We start from the raw sequence: 13,017 nt of genomic DNA on the forward strand, positions 1-13,017 counted from the left end.
GATAGCATGCTGACTAAAAGATCAGTGAATGAGAGAGGTCTGTGGATCTTTTTGTTTTGAAATGGAATAAATGGAAATTGGGAATGGATGGAACTGAGCAACCCCTCAACACCCCCAGCTGATGTATCCATGGTTCCCATCAAATGAAGTAAATGTGGGCTTGATTAAAATCTTGAACATCGCTTTAAAGAGCTGTGTTAAGAAAGTAAATCGAAAAGTTCCAGCCAGAGCAGAGGCCCGGTCTCATCAATCAGTCAGTGTCTGAAGGGGAGGAACTCAGGCACAGGGTGGAGGGGTTTGGGAGTGTAAATTAGAGCTGATCAGATGTCAGGCAGGAACACCTCAATCCAGACAATGTTGGATTTAACAATATTAATAATCATTTGTTCAGTTATTAATTTACTGCAACCACTTTATTTCTGTGGGTCTGGAGTCTACCTTTAATCACTGGGTAGGAGGCAATAAAACTCAGTCAGGACAGGGTCTGAGTCCATCACAGACTCCACTCACAGCTGTGGAAACTTGCACTCAGCCAATCCACCAACTAAAGTGTGATTAGACTGTGGGAGGATACCAGAGCATGCGGTGGAAACTCATGCAGATACAGGGAGAACCACCTATTGTGCCACTGTGCCCATCTGCATTATGACTATAATATATATGTTGTGCTTAGAGATAAGCCTGTAAACTAAAGATACATCAGATATTATGTTTGGGCAATTAATTTACTGTAGTTGCTACTGCTGTAGCTAGACCATTTTCAGCACCACCAGTGTCAAGTGTCCACAGCAAACCACCAGTACTAGCCACTAGCATGTGGGTAGCAGCCAAAATGCATTTACTGGAGTAACAGAACTCCTTCAGGAATTGGATTTGATGATTTTGGAATACCTTGGGTACCTTGGATGTGTTAGATTGGCGTTTGTGATCCAGAATTAACCATCCAACATCTGGAATTGACTCAACTGTGGTTTGTGGCTGTACGCCATCAAATACTGTCTGAAATGTTCCAACATATTGTCAAGCCTTCCCAGAAGAATAAGCGCTATTACAGCAGCAAAAAAGGGACAAATTACCTATTGATATCCTTGATTTCAGAAGACACGTTGGATGAGCAGATGCATCATAACATGAACTCTCAAACTTGCATTAGTCTGGCAGTAAATCAATCGTCCAAATAAAACTTGATCGCTTCTCTACAAAGAGCTCCAATTTTCAGCATCGAAAGCCAAATGCAATCCACTGCCCTGTATGCTTTTGTGCCAAGCTGCACTCCAAGTGAGAAATGCTGCTTTTATCCCACATGATCATTATAGCGTCTGCTTCACAGACTCCTGCTGGGCCTAAAACCTCCACACGTCCACAATCACGGGAAACGTCTTCACACGCAAGCTCCCTCACACTCTATTTTTCACTGTCATACACTCCACACATGTCTGACTGACACCGCTGTCAGCTTTGTTTTGAAAACCCACTTTTACGAGTTCCCGTGTCCGCCACGAGCCGAGCTAGTCATTAGCGTGGCTCTAGGAATGGTTCATAAGGTGTCAACACTGAGATGGAGTTCATGATGACAGGAGGACTAGAGGTCAGGACAGACAGCAGAGCATCTGTCAGGCTTCCCACAAAAGTGTTCTGAAGGAGTGCTCTGGAATTACCAAGACGGTATCTGCGCAACAAAACAGAGAACCCAAGGTCATTGAGGAGCTAGGCAGAGAGCAGCTCGTGGGGAATGTTCAGAAAAAAAAAAAGAAATAAAAATCACATAAGCTGGGCCTGCACAAAATGACATGCTTTGATTTATGGGGGAATTTAGGGATTATCTACAAACGCTCCTCCCAAAGGTTTTCTTTTAAACTCCATAATGCTAGCACAGTAGAGCACAGGCGCAAACCCCTGCTGTTTTCACTTCATCAGTTATGCGCCAGCCAAGCCAAAGGCTCAAGATTATTTTATTAACTGCTAACACAGTTATCTGGCGAACTCGCTTCTCTCGAGTCCTAGGATCTGATAAGAATCAGGAGGAACCTTATTCCACAGCTGCAGCATCTTCAAGGATGTTGTGAATGATGTAAGAGTCATTGGAGTGGAAGGCATGGCGAAACCGATTAAACGTTGTGCTGTTCAGGGCTGTCAAGAAGAGCGCGGAAAGAAGGTGGGGCTGTAAAAAGAGATCGGGGCTGTGAGAAGAGACAAGTGTTGAGGCAAAGGTCTCATTTACCCCTTAGATTTATTCTGGAAACGTCGTTGGTCTACGTCATTGATCTTTTCCATTTCTCTCAAAATCACTTTAATGAATAAACAAAGGGTGGTCTCTGACTTCTGCACAGTACTGAGGCTGAGGGCCGATGCTGATGCTGAGTAAAGGGCTTGTGCTAGTGGAGGAAAACAGCTAGTTTCAGATGCGCATCTGTGCTGTGTGTGGCCCAGATGTTCCAGAGAAAGACCTTTATTTAACACAGGGCCCAGATGTCAAACTGTGCGGAGGGTCTGAAGCATACTTAAGCAAATTTAAAGGCTGCTCCTCGTTGAGTAAGTCAGTCAGTCCTCCACACGCTCACTCTCTCTCAGCTCAGCCTGACGCCTCAATATGTCGGTAAACATCTCATTTTTATGCCATGGCTGTTATCTCTTTCCTCATTGCACTGCTGAAAGATTCAATTAGAGCGTGTGGTGGAGCAGCACATACATCACAAATCTCTGGAGGTAGGAGCTTTTATTATTTTTTTTTTTATTTAACCTTAGATGGAAGTCCTTTCCAGACCAAAGCTGCCTTTTCAGGCAATTTACCGCAGATAACCTTCAAAGGGAAATATACACAGAGGTTGGCTCACTGATCCTACTCTCAACTGACGGTATATTTGCACATTTGATTCACTTGGAACGGATCCCAAGGAAGTGAGGGTTACTACTGTCTTATAAAATATAACACTACAAGGCTACATGTAGTGTCACATCCACACTGCTGGCACCCCGTCCAGGGTGTGTTCTTGCCTGGCGTCCAACGATTCCGAGTTTATTTCCATGTTTTAATTAAAAATGAAACACATTCTCATTCAGCACAGCTCCAGGGTCCTGGAGGTTGTGGGTTCGATTCCCGCTGCGGGTGACTGTCTGTGAGGAGTTTGGTGTGTTCTCCCTGTGTCTGCGTGGGTTTCCTCCGGGTGACTGTCTGTGAGGAGTGTGGTGTGTTCTCCCTGTGTCTGCGTGGGTTTCCTTTACTCCAATCCCAGACTTAATCCATGTCTGGGAAACCAGCCATGACCAAAAAAAAAAAAATCAAATTCTTACTCCACTGTTCCAGACGACACCTGGTCTACAGTCAAGATTCCTGTATATTCATTCAGGTCCAATCCGTTTAATGTTTCATTTTAGGTGCTGATATATGTAAAACGTATGTTCCGGAGAATTACCAAATCCCCAGTATTTTGGGTTTTGTTCACAAAAGAGCAATTTAACTTAAACAGATTTTACATCTAATTTATTGAGCTTAAGGAAGTGATCATAAAATCATGTAATAAATCAATAATGTGTCAATAATCAGGTTAAAACCAAACAGTGTGTCCAACAATGGAGGAACACCCTTTGATAATCTATTGCCTTTGCCCCAGGAACAGCTATAAATGTGGGCCATTTTTATAGATGAACAAATGTCTTTTGACATGACGATAAAGAGCAGAAGGATGATTTTGCATTTCTGGTGAAAGTAGCTATAACTGTAGAGCTATATGTCCAGTTCTAAACGCTGACAGGATCATATTTATAATGGAATTCTACAGAGAACACAGCTTATTTTATGGACCTTACAACTGCTATCATTATATACTGCAGCTTGTTGGAAAGTCCAAAATATTGAGGTTCTTTGACATCCACAGTCTGGAAGATTCAGCTTCTGTAGATCCAGTAATGTCTGTCTGTCTCTCTCTCACACTCACACTCACAGAGCAACAAACACCAAAAATAGGTTCTAGGAACAATGAGGAATGCACATGCTTCAATGAATAATGACTAGCCTGTGCAAACGTGTGAATTCAATCTATTTTTGTGCCACCCACGACACACACACACACATCGAGGACAAGGACAAATCTTGGAAACACAAAGATGCCGCTGGTTATGATCAAATCAGGGGGAAATGAACTTGTCACACTCTCCCAATAAACATTTCACCGACAATCATCTCTTGTTCCGTAGACTGACAGATGTAATTTACTGCAGATGACTCTCAGGTTCTTATTAGACATCAGCCACACAGCTGGCATCATGAGCATTGTGTGGTGCAGCAGTGATTATCTGGTAATTCGCACAGACACACACTCGCAGAGACACGTGTTTGTGGGTAAGCTGTGTGTGGCTCATCGTTTAAAGGAACAGGCGCTGAAGCCGGGCTGTTGAGACGGGGAGAACGCTGCTGCGGTGCTTGATCACTGTGGTTTTGTGATAAAAGCAAGTCACAGGCGTTTACTAAAGACCCCAGAACTGTGTTCAATTGCGGAAAAGCGGCAGAACATGTTCCCTTTATGCACGTTGGCTGACAATCATGCGAATGACTGCATATGAATACACCCACATGAAACACATTTATATGGATCTCTGCAGAAGTATAAACGCGATTGGGAGGAGGGAAGGCACCCTGCTCATTCAAAGAGAGCAATGCCAATTATGTCTCCTGGTCACGGAGAGCTGCAGCACATCACGGACTGAACTCTTGATCCCATGTTTGGACAGTTGTGCCGCTCAGGAGCGCGCTGTAAACGTACACATTTCTGATCTGAGTCACGGGAAGACTCTCGGTTTTGACGGACAGCCCGCAGAGCAGATGAGCTTGTGTTGGCTCTCGGTCCGTCGCCATGTGGCTCATTCCCGAGGAGCGCGGCCAACCCACAGAGCCGGGTTCCATCACAGATTCCTGTGTTTAACAAACACTCACACAGCATGAACAGCAATAAAGGAGGACAGCAACACAAAAACACAAAGCCAAGAAGAAGTAGCTCAGACTCGGCTCATTCTGTTTGTTCTGAATCCACAATGGGTTTATATTTCTCATCTTTTTCTAAGCTTTTCATCAGGGACATGCCCCTCTGACATCACACAGACTCTAAGAAACAAACAAGCATCTGAAGACAATGATTTACATCACTGAGTCACAAAAGCTGCGTTCACTGTCACAAGGTGAGAAACTTAAAAGTATTACGTTTGAAGCTTTTGTCTTACAAGAGTTTAAATGGGAAGAAGCTTAATGTAAAATGTATTATATTTCTTTTGATTACAGGTTGATCACAGGTTGATTACGGGTTGATCACAGGTTGATTACGGGTTGATCACAAGTTGAACTCAGCACTGCATTTTACTCATGAGCATTAATAAATGAGAGAAGTTAGTTTTTTGTACATTAAGCCACATTAAGTGTTTCAGAATGCCCCTAGTGCCCTACTCTACCCTCTCTCTCTTGCTATGAACATTGCCTGTGATTCTCAAAGAGAAGGAACAGCACGTAGCAGAGTTTACAATTCACTTGCAGACCCCCGGGGACCACAGGGTGAGGCAGACCCCCTCAGCTGACTGCTGTGACCCAAGGCTCTGCTATCACCAAGGCTTTGCCCAGAAGCTCTGCAAGAGACTTTGCCTTTTGCTGCCACTAAATACACAATGCATTTTCACTTTTAACTTTGATATTTGTCACAAAGCTCATGAAAAAAAGTAACGCTACAGTGGTGTGAGTTCTTCCCAATTTGCTTTTTTACTAACATTATTAATTCATGTGAATAATGAAATTATTTTCATGTTTAATTTTGTCCTGATACTTGCACACAGGTTTGGAAAAGGAAATGACAAAAGGGTGTTTGTATTTTCACTTTATTGATTTCACATCCATTTTGGCAGGATTTACTACTTCTTGTCACATCCTGGTCCAGTCCTGTTTGTTTACCCCACCATGTGCTCATGTAGCACATGGCCCTGTTTGTTGTTGTTCCTGTCTCCACCCTGGTTCCGCCCTAGCCCCACCTTAGTCCTGCCTCTGTCTTGTTATTGTCTCCAGGTGTTCCTTGTTTGTTTTGTCCTTATATAGTCCCTTTGTTTCAGTGCTCCCTTGGCTGGTGTTGTGTGTGTGTAGATATGTGTTTCACAGTCTCTCTGTTCTCAGGTGTCTACCCCGGTTCATGGCTCTTCCCTGTCTGTCCTTGTTAAGCTCTGTTTAGTTAGTTTTGTCTTTACTGTCCGTGTTTATTTTGATTCTGTCTGTGTTCAATAAAATTCCTTGCGTTTATGTCCGTCTCCTCATCCTCCCTGCACAGCCGTGACACTTCTCCTTTTACTATTACTACTCCTAACATCACCACCACCACTATCTGGGGCATTAAACTCTGGGGGTTTGGTCGTGTGTTTCTCAAAAGCAATAACTGAGGGGGGCAGCAAAGTACTGTTGTTTTAGGGCTACAGGTAGTATGTTCAAGAAGCAATACCTAGAATGGCCTGTAGACTGCACACTGCACATGGACACAGTGACGTGATCTCATCTAAAAAATCCTTCATAGCAAACCATCACCAAATAAACAAATAAACCACGTTCAGCAGGACAAACAGGGATGTTCTCGTTATTAAACAGGTATGTTTGAGAGAGTTAGAAAAAGGTGTAAGCCACTTTACGGAAATAAAAGCAAGAATATGTGAATATGTGCACCTTGCACAAAGGGGGGGGGGGGGGGTTGCAATCCTTAAGGACATAAAAATGAATTAATTTCATATATAGCACATATTTCAATGCATATTACTATGTATTACTTTCGAATTTTATAGTTCTACTTAGTACTAGTAATAATACCAATAATAATAGTTATTAATAATAGAATATTGAAAGGCATTATTATTACTACCCTACCTCAGTGCATTTGTTCCATGTCTTGGTTTACAGTTTCACTGTCCACTCTCTGCTACACATGCCGCTTTATTAAAGCAATGGACAAATATTTGCTCGGTCTATACATAACTTTAATAAGCCACATAAAAGTTTACTACCTGCACCACAGCAGTCACTCAGACACTGAGTTATTCCTCTCCTTCTGCTCCAGACAACAGCTCCTTTACAATAACAAACGCTTTGGCATGTAGCATGACCAGCAGCCTTCACTGAGAACACATCACTGCAGTAATAAACCTTCTTTATTACTGATCTATAGAATAATCCTTCTGTTACTGGCCTTCGCCTTCAGCGACACAAGTACATAGAGAACAATAACGTTGGAACAAAACTCTGGTCCAGACCATGATACGTTAATTTCTGAATGCTCAAAGAAACCTGTACATACACTTTATACATTTTTGCTTAATGTGATGGTGAACTGACCCTCTGCATTGTGTTAAAATGTGATGGTGAACTGACAATTTCATGAAGAAATAACTGTATCAAATTTCTCTAGAAACTACTTGAAGGTTTATGATCAGTTCATGTTTTTTACACAATGCTGAGGGTCACTTGAGATAGAGTTATGCAAAAGAAAACCATCAAATTACAAATAAGAGGAAGACTTTTTTAGATAAAGGTCTCATGGTCAATGTGGAGAAATATTTGTGACTGCAGTAACACTCATTGGGCTTTTTGAAAGAAACCAGGTTTGACTGAAAGCATGAAAGTCTGTCAGTGAATTAAAACAAGAATATCCAGAGCTGTAGCAGGGGAAAAAAAGGCCAATCAAGTCATATCCTGGAGCAATGGCATTTCTGATGGAGAGCTGTTAACACTCGGAGGACAGTGGTGACATTTGGAAACAGGGAGGAAATGGTGGAAGAAGCTTGAACAGGCGTCTGTGGAGATGCTCCAGAGTTGCAGTGCCACAGGCTGCGCTTGCTAGGTCTCCAAACATCACACACTGTAACCAAGCAGGAGGAGGAAGAGGGCAAAAACTTCCAACAAGGCATGTGTAGCTCCACTGCCTCTTTTCTAACTGCTGTTAACGTCACTGGAGCTCAACACGCTGGGAGGAGAACACCAAGTGCCCAGTTAACAGGCTAACGCTAGCAATGATCTGAGTAATGACGGACAAGGAGGGACGATCTACCCACCGAGGGAGAGAAATAAAAAGCACTGCACTACTTATTATCATTAACATCATCATCTACTGCCGTGGTCTATTTGCTTTTGAACCTCCACTGAAAACAATATAAGGAGGAGACTTTCTGCTTCCTCACGGACCAAAGAGGTCTTTAGAAAATGGCAGTTCAGTGTAGCTGTTGGATCCAAGCCAAGGTCTAGAAGGCAAGCGAAATCTCTGCACCCCTCCATTTCTCTTTGAGCTAAAGCTGCACCAACAGTGGCGTTTTTGCGTGGTCTTTTGCCGCTTCATGAGCTTCATATGGAGAAGGAACGCTAGGCGCTGAGAATGCCTGCCGGATGTTTTGAGTCATACGTTAATATGAATGTGACTGCACTCTAACTGGAGCGTGCTGAGAAACAGTGCACAGTAATTCATTCAGAGCCAGGGTTTATTAGGCTCGTCAAACGTCTGACGCTAATGCAGAGCGGCACATGCTCATGGAAGAATTCTGACACAGGTTTTTACAGCCAAAATGACCTAGAAGAGCTTTACAGATGCTTTTGTTCCGCAGCAGGGATCCCTGACCTCAGACAAGAGGGAAGAATAAAACATCCTTTACCCAGAACACAGTTCTGCACCTGTCAGTGCACAATTACTATTGATGTGCTAAGTGTGGCACACTGGGTATTTCAAAAACAAAACAAACCAAAAAAAATCTGAATCATAAAATGGTGAAAAACAAGATGCTGGTGCCCCACTGCTCAGACGCTGTTGTCCACACTGCACCTTCAAGTTTGTTTACCGTGGAGCGGGGGCAGTGCCAGTGTTTCAGGGGACCCTCAGGTCTGTTTCCTTTTACTTTGGCTGTTGTAGTTAGATCTGCCAGAGCCAAACTCTGACAATATTCATATTCTCTATAATCCATAAATACAAACTGAAATAATGCCTCAGAGTTACTCCCTTCGAGTTATTGACTGCCCTCCAATCCCAGGGACACTGCCAGAAGCTCCTGCTCACCAGCCTTGGGACCAGTTTCACTTCATAACTTCACATCATATCGGTGACCCCTTTCGACATCCTTCAGCAGCTCCTGGATATTTGATGGGACTGATTCAGCTCAGACCTTTACTGAAGACCTCCACCATCTACACAGACACCACTTTCTGTGATTGGTTCTTTACAAGATTTCTTCCTCCAGCCTCGAAGGAGCTTCTCCTTGCCATTGTCACCCTTGGTAACTCACCTGGGTCTCCATTGGTCTGTTTGTGCAACCACAGATCTGTTACCCTGGAATCTGAAACTATAGGAAGATTTAAATAGTAATAATATAAAAAAGGGGGCACACCTGGCGACAGGAAAATCTATCCTGGTGGAACATTGTTGTGTATTTTCAAAATGTATAATTACAGCTACAAAACGATTGTGATGTTCCACAGACCTGTGATAAGGAGAATATCACCTACATCATTCATGTCCCCGGTCCAGTTCTGCAAAGCTAGATTATGCAATTTCAGCAGCATGGGGTGGGTAACTCTCGCGAGAACTGTGACGCTTCATGGCACGTCTCTCACAAACACAAGAGCTATTACGAATATTCAATTTCTGTTGTGGACATTATGACACAGGCTGAGAGAGTGATCAGTAGACGCAAGGAGGAGAAAGAGTGAGGGAGAGCGTGAGAAGCCAGTGAGAAGACTTTTACTCACTGGAGTGAGCTGAAAGAGACATGAGGACACAAAACAGTTTCAAGTTTCACTTCGTGCTGCTTGAGTCCAAGTTCTTGACTACATCGTGTTTTTGCAGCATGTTGCGTCTTGTTCAAATTCTGTTAGCTCGGCTAACCACCAGGCCAAGGCTGCCCCCCATTTTTTTTTTATACGAATATGAATAAAGGGTGGTCTCTGAGTTTAACCCAGTACAGTGTGTCTAAATTAAGAGAATATTTACAATAAGTTATTAGGCAAGCCTTAAAAGCCAAACCATTCTACAACAGCCTGGCTTTTATAGTTCAGTTTTCTTTGGTTTTGTTCGACACAGCATCAAAAGACTGAGTGAAGTCTAGTGCACTCTTTGCTGCTTTGCATGGATCACTTGAGTGATTTTTTTTTCCCTCTTCCCTATTGATTTAATGCTGGTCTCATCACCTTCATCTCTGGTCTGAGAGCCACTGTTTTAGCAGAGATGCAGAACAATTTGCCGATTGACAAACACATTTCTACATGAGAGTAAAAGAAACACCAAAAATTTGGAGGTCACAGCATCAATGCACTGAGTGTCGACGCTAACAAAGCAATCTTTTCTCTCATTTCTGAAGAGCTGGGGCAACATGTTGTGGCTCTGCTTATGAAAGACTTTATATGAGGCCTAAACAGATGCAGCGACGCTTGGATAATAAAGAGAAAGGAGAATGAAAAGAGAAATTACTCTCCAGTCTCTGTAGCGAAAGCTAGTCTGCACTGAGGCCTCACTCAAAGTCCTTCAGAGTCAACATCTATAAACACTATAAACACTGCTACTCACCAGAGAGGTTCCCCTTGAGCTTGAGCTTCTTTACCAGAGCAGACATCAGAAGAATCTTCCCATTGTGCTGGGGTCGACCAACTATGCAACCCTTGAACAAGCCCTGGCATTGGCTGCTCAAATCCCAACTAAGAACCAACCACGTCAGGGGAACCCTTTAATGTCAAGGCAAAAAAAAAAAAAAGAACTGTTTTAACCCTAGACGTCATTGTCGTTCGAGTCATCTTATTCTTCTTTGGTCAAAGCCATGCCCTTATAAGGAGTTCCTGGTCTAAGCTGGATTTCTCTGTGACAGGAATTAATGGGATTTCAGAAAATCACTGCCATCATGCCCTGTGGGTACCATACTTTGCTGTAATGATGTTTTTAATTCACTTGTCACAGGGTTGACTGAATTACAAGGTTATCAATGCGAAAACTAGCTGAACTGACCTCAAAAAAGATTTGGTAAGCTCAACAGCGTAACACTAGTAATCTTTGTCCAGTGTTGTGGGATAGCTTCTTTGGCAGTAGCAGCTGCATTATGAGTAGCTGATGTTACATAACACTTTTTAAAATTCCTTTCTTTAAACTTACTTTGTGGCACCACCAGACGGTAAAATGCATTATATTACACTACTGACTTGACATTTGTGCAGCATCATTTTTCATCAGTGTTAGGTTGCTTTGGATTTAGAACTATTCATATTTCAATTCCATTAAAATTTAGTCGGGTTACATCAGTCCTGAGTTATTATCTTTCGTAGTTACGACACATCTCCCATTTACTGTATAAAGCCTTGTTTCGACTTGAGTGGTTTTGCATCATAAAGGTCATAACGCGAACTTGGTGTTTGGTGTGCGCGGTGGAAGGATACACAGTTACGCAGCTCGGGACTGTGTTAGGATAGGATGAGTGCTTACAGAATGATATTTATGTACGGTATGTACATATCTTCCGCCTTACACCGAAAATCGGTTTACGACACAACGTAGGAACGAATCAACTTAAGTCTTAACGAATCAGTCTTAAGTCGAGGACCCCCTGTATATGCCATAATGGCATAATCAAATGGTGACCTCAATCCAGACCAGGATCAAGCAATGTGTATTTATTCGGATCTGTAACCAATTTAAAAATAAATTAATTTAATCAGGATGTGCTGAACATTAGCGCTTTAGGGTGCCTACACAATGTTGTAGATGCATATGCATTGAGCTCAAAATCCAGTGGGATTGAGATGTTTTACAACTGGAAGGAAATATGAATCTTTGGGGGGGAAAAAAAAAAAAAAAAAAAAAAAAAAAACCTGACAAACCAGAATACACAGACATGTGCCAGGCTGCTGCACGATGAAGTGAATCTTAATATTCTGCCAATTTGGTGTCTAATGGAACTGGGAAAGAGTTCAATACCCTGCTTAGCCTATCCTCCATTTTGGATATTCATTCATCGTCCATCTGTGCCGCCATCCTATTGGTTGATGTACCTCAAACTCAGAGTCCATTGCAGCAAAAAATTAAATGTTTTGAAGCTTGACAGTGTCTCGTTAACTGTACTCAGGCACGTTTGTATCCCGTCACAACCAATGCAGCGTCCTCACTGAAATACATCTGAGGCTCCTTCAGCCTCTAGTGTGTAGGCACCCTAAAGGTTTAAAAATCCATCACTCAATCTTAAGGTTCTTTACCCATTTACGTGTATCAACAAAAATAGTTTCTTATGGAACCAAAAGTGGTTCTTTGGCACTGCTCAAAGAACCATTTGTAGCACGTTTATTTTTTTAAAGTGTAGGTGTTTGATATTGCACTTACACCAGGTTCAATTCTCTATTTTTCTAGGAGTCAGCACTGGCCCTGTTCTGGCACCATTCCTGTCTCAGCTCAAGGGTATTTTGGGTTCTAACCTATTTGTACTAGCTACAATACAAACTCTGACCGAACACAAAGCATTTTGTAAGTCACGCTGGATAACAGCATCTGCTTAATGGCACAAATGTAAATGTCGTCCTGCGGCTGGTTCTACACCAGTGCCTCTGACAAGTTCCAAAAGCACTGCATTAATCCAAAGCAACAATGTGAATCACCAATATGAGATGAAGCCCAGATTGAGATTTTTTGGAGCAGTTGTGGAAACACACTCATAACTGTATCATTACTATTTTTATTCATATTTTCCTTGTTCAGTCACTTTTTTTGTTATAATTGTGAGCAGGGAAATGTTAGTCTAATATGAGCATAACCTCTATTTTAGAAGTTACATTTGCATATATCTGTTTTGCTATAAATACAGTTTATTTCAAATACAAGTCATTTCAGTTCCTGTGTTCATCCTGCCTCCAGCTTCCAAAGCTCATAGCATAACGAATAGAAGTCCTTCAGAGCCGTGATGAACCCTCCGGGAATTCCTGAGCGACAGGTTTGTGTTCTCTACCTAAAAACAATTTGGCTGGAGATGTTTCTACAAGGTTCTTTGGTGGAATGC

This window comes from Hoplias malabaricus, chromosome 8 (genome assembly GCF_029633855.1).
Source record: "Hoplias malabaricus isolate fHopMal1 chromosome 8, fHopMal1.hap1, whole genome shotgun sequence".
Classification (NCBI taxonomy): domain Eukaryota; kingdom Metazoa; phylum Chordata; class Actinopteri; order Characiformes; family Erythrinidae; genus Hoplias; species Hoplias malabaricus.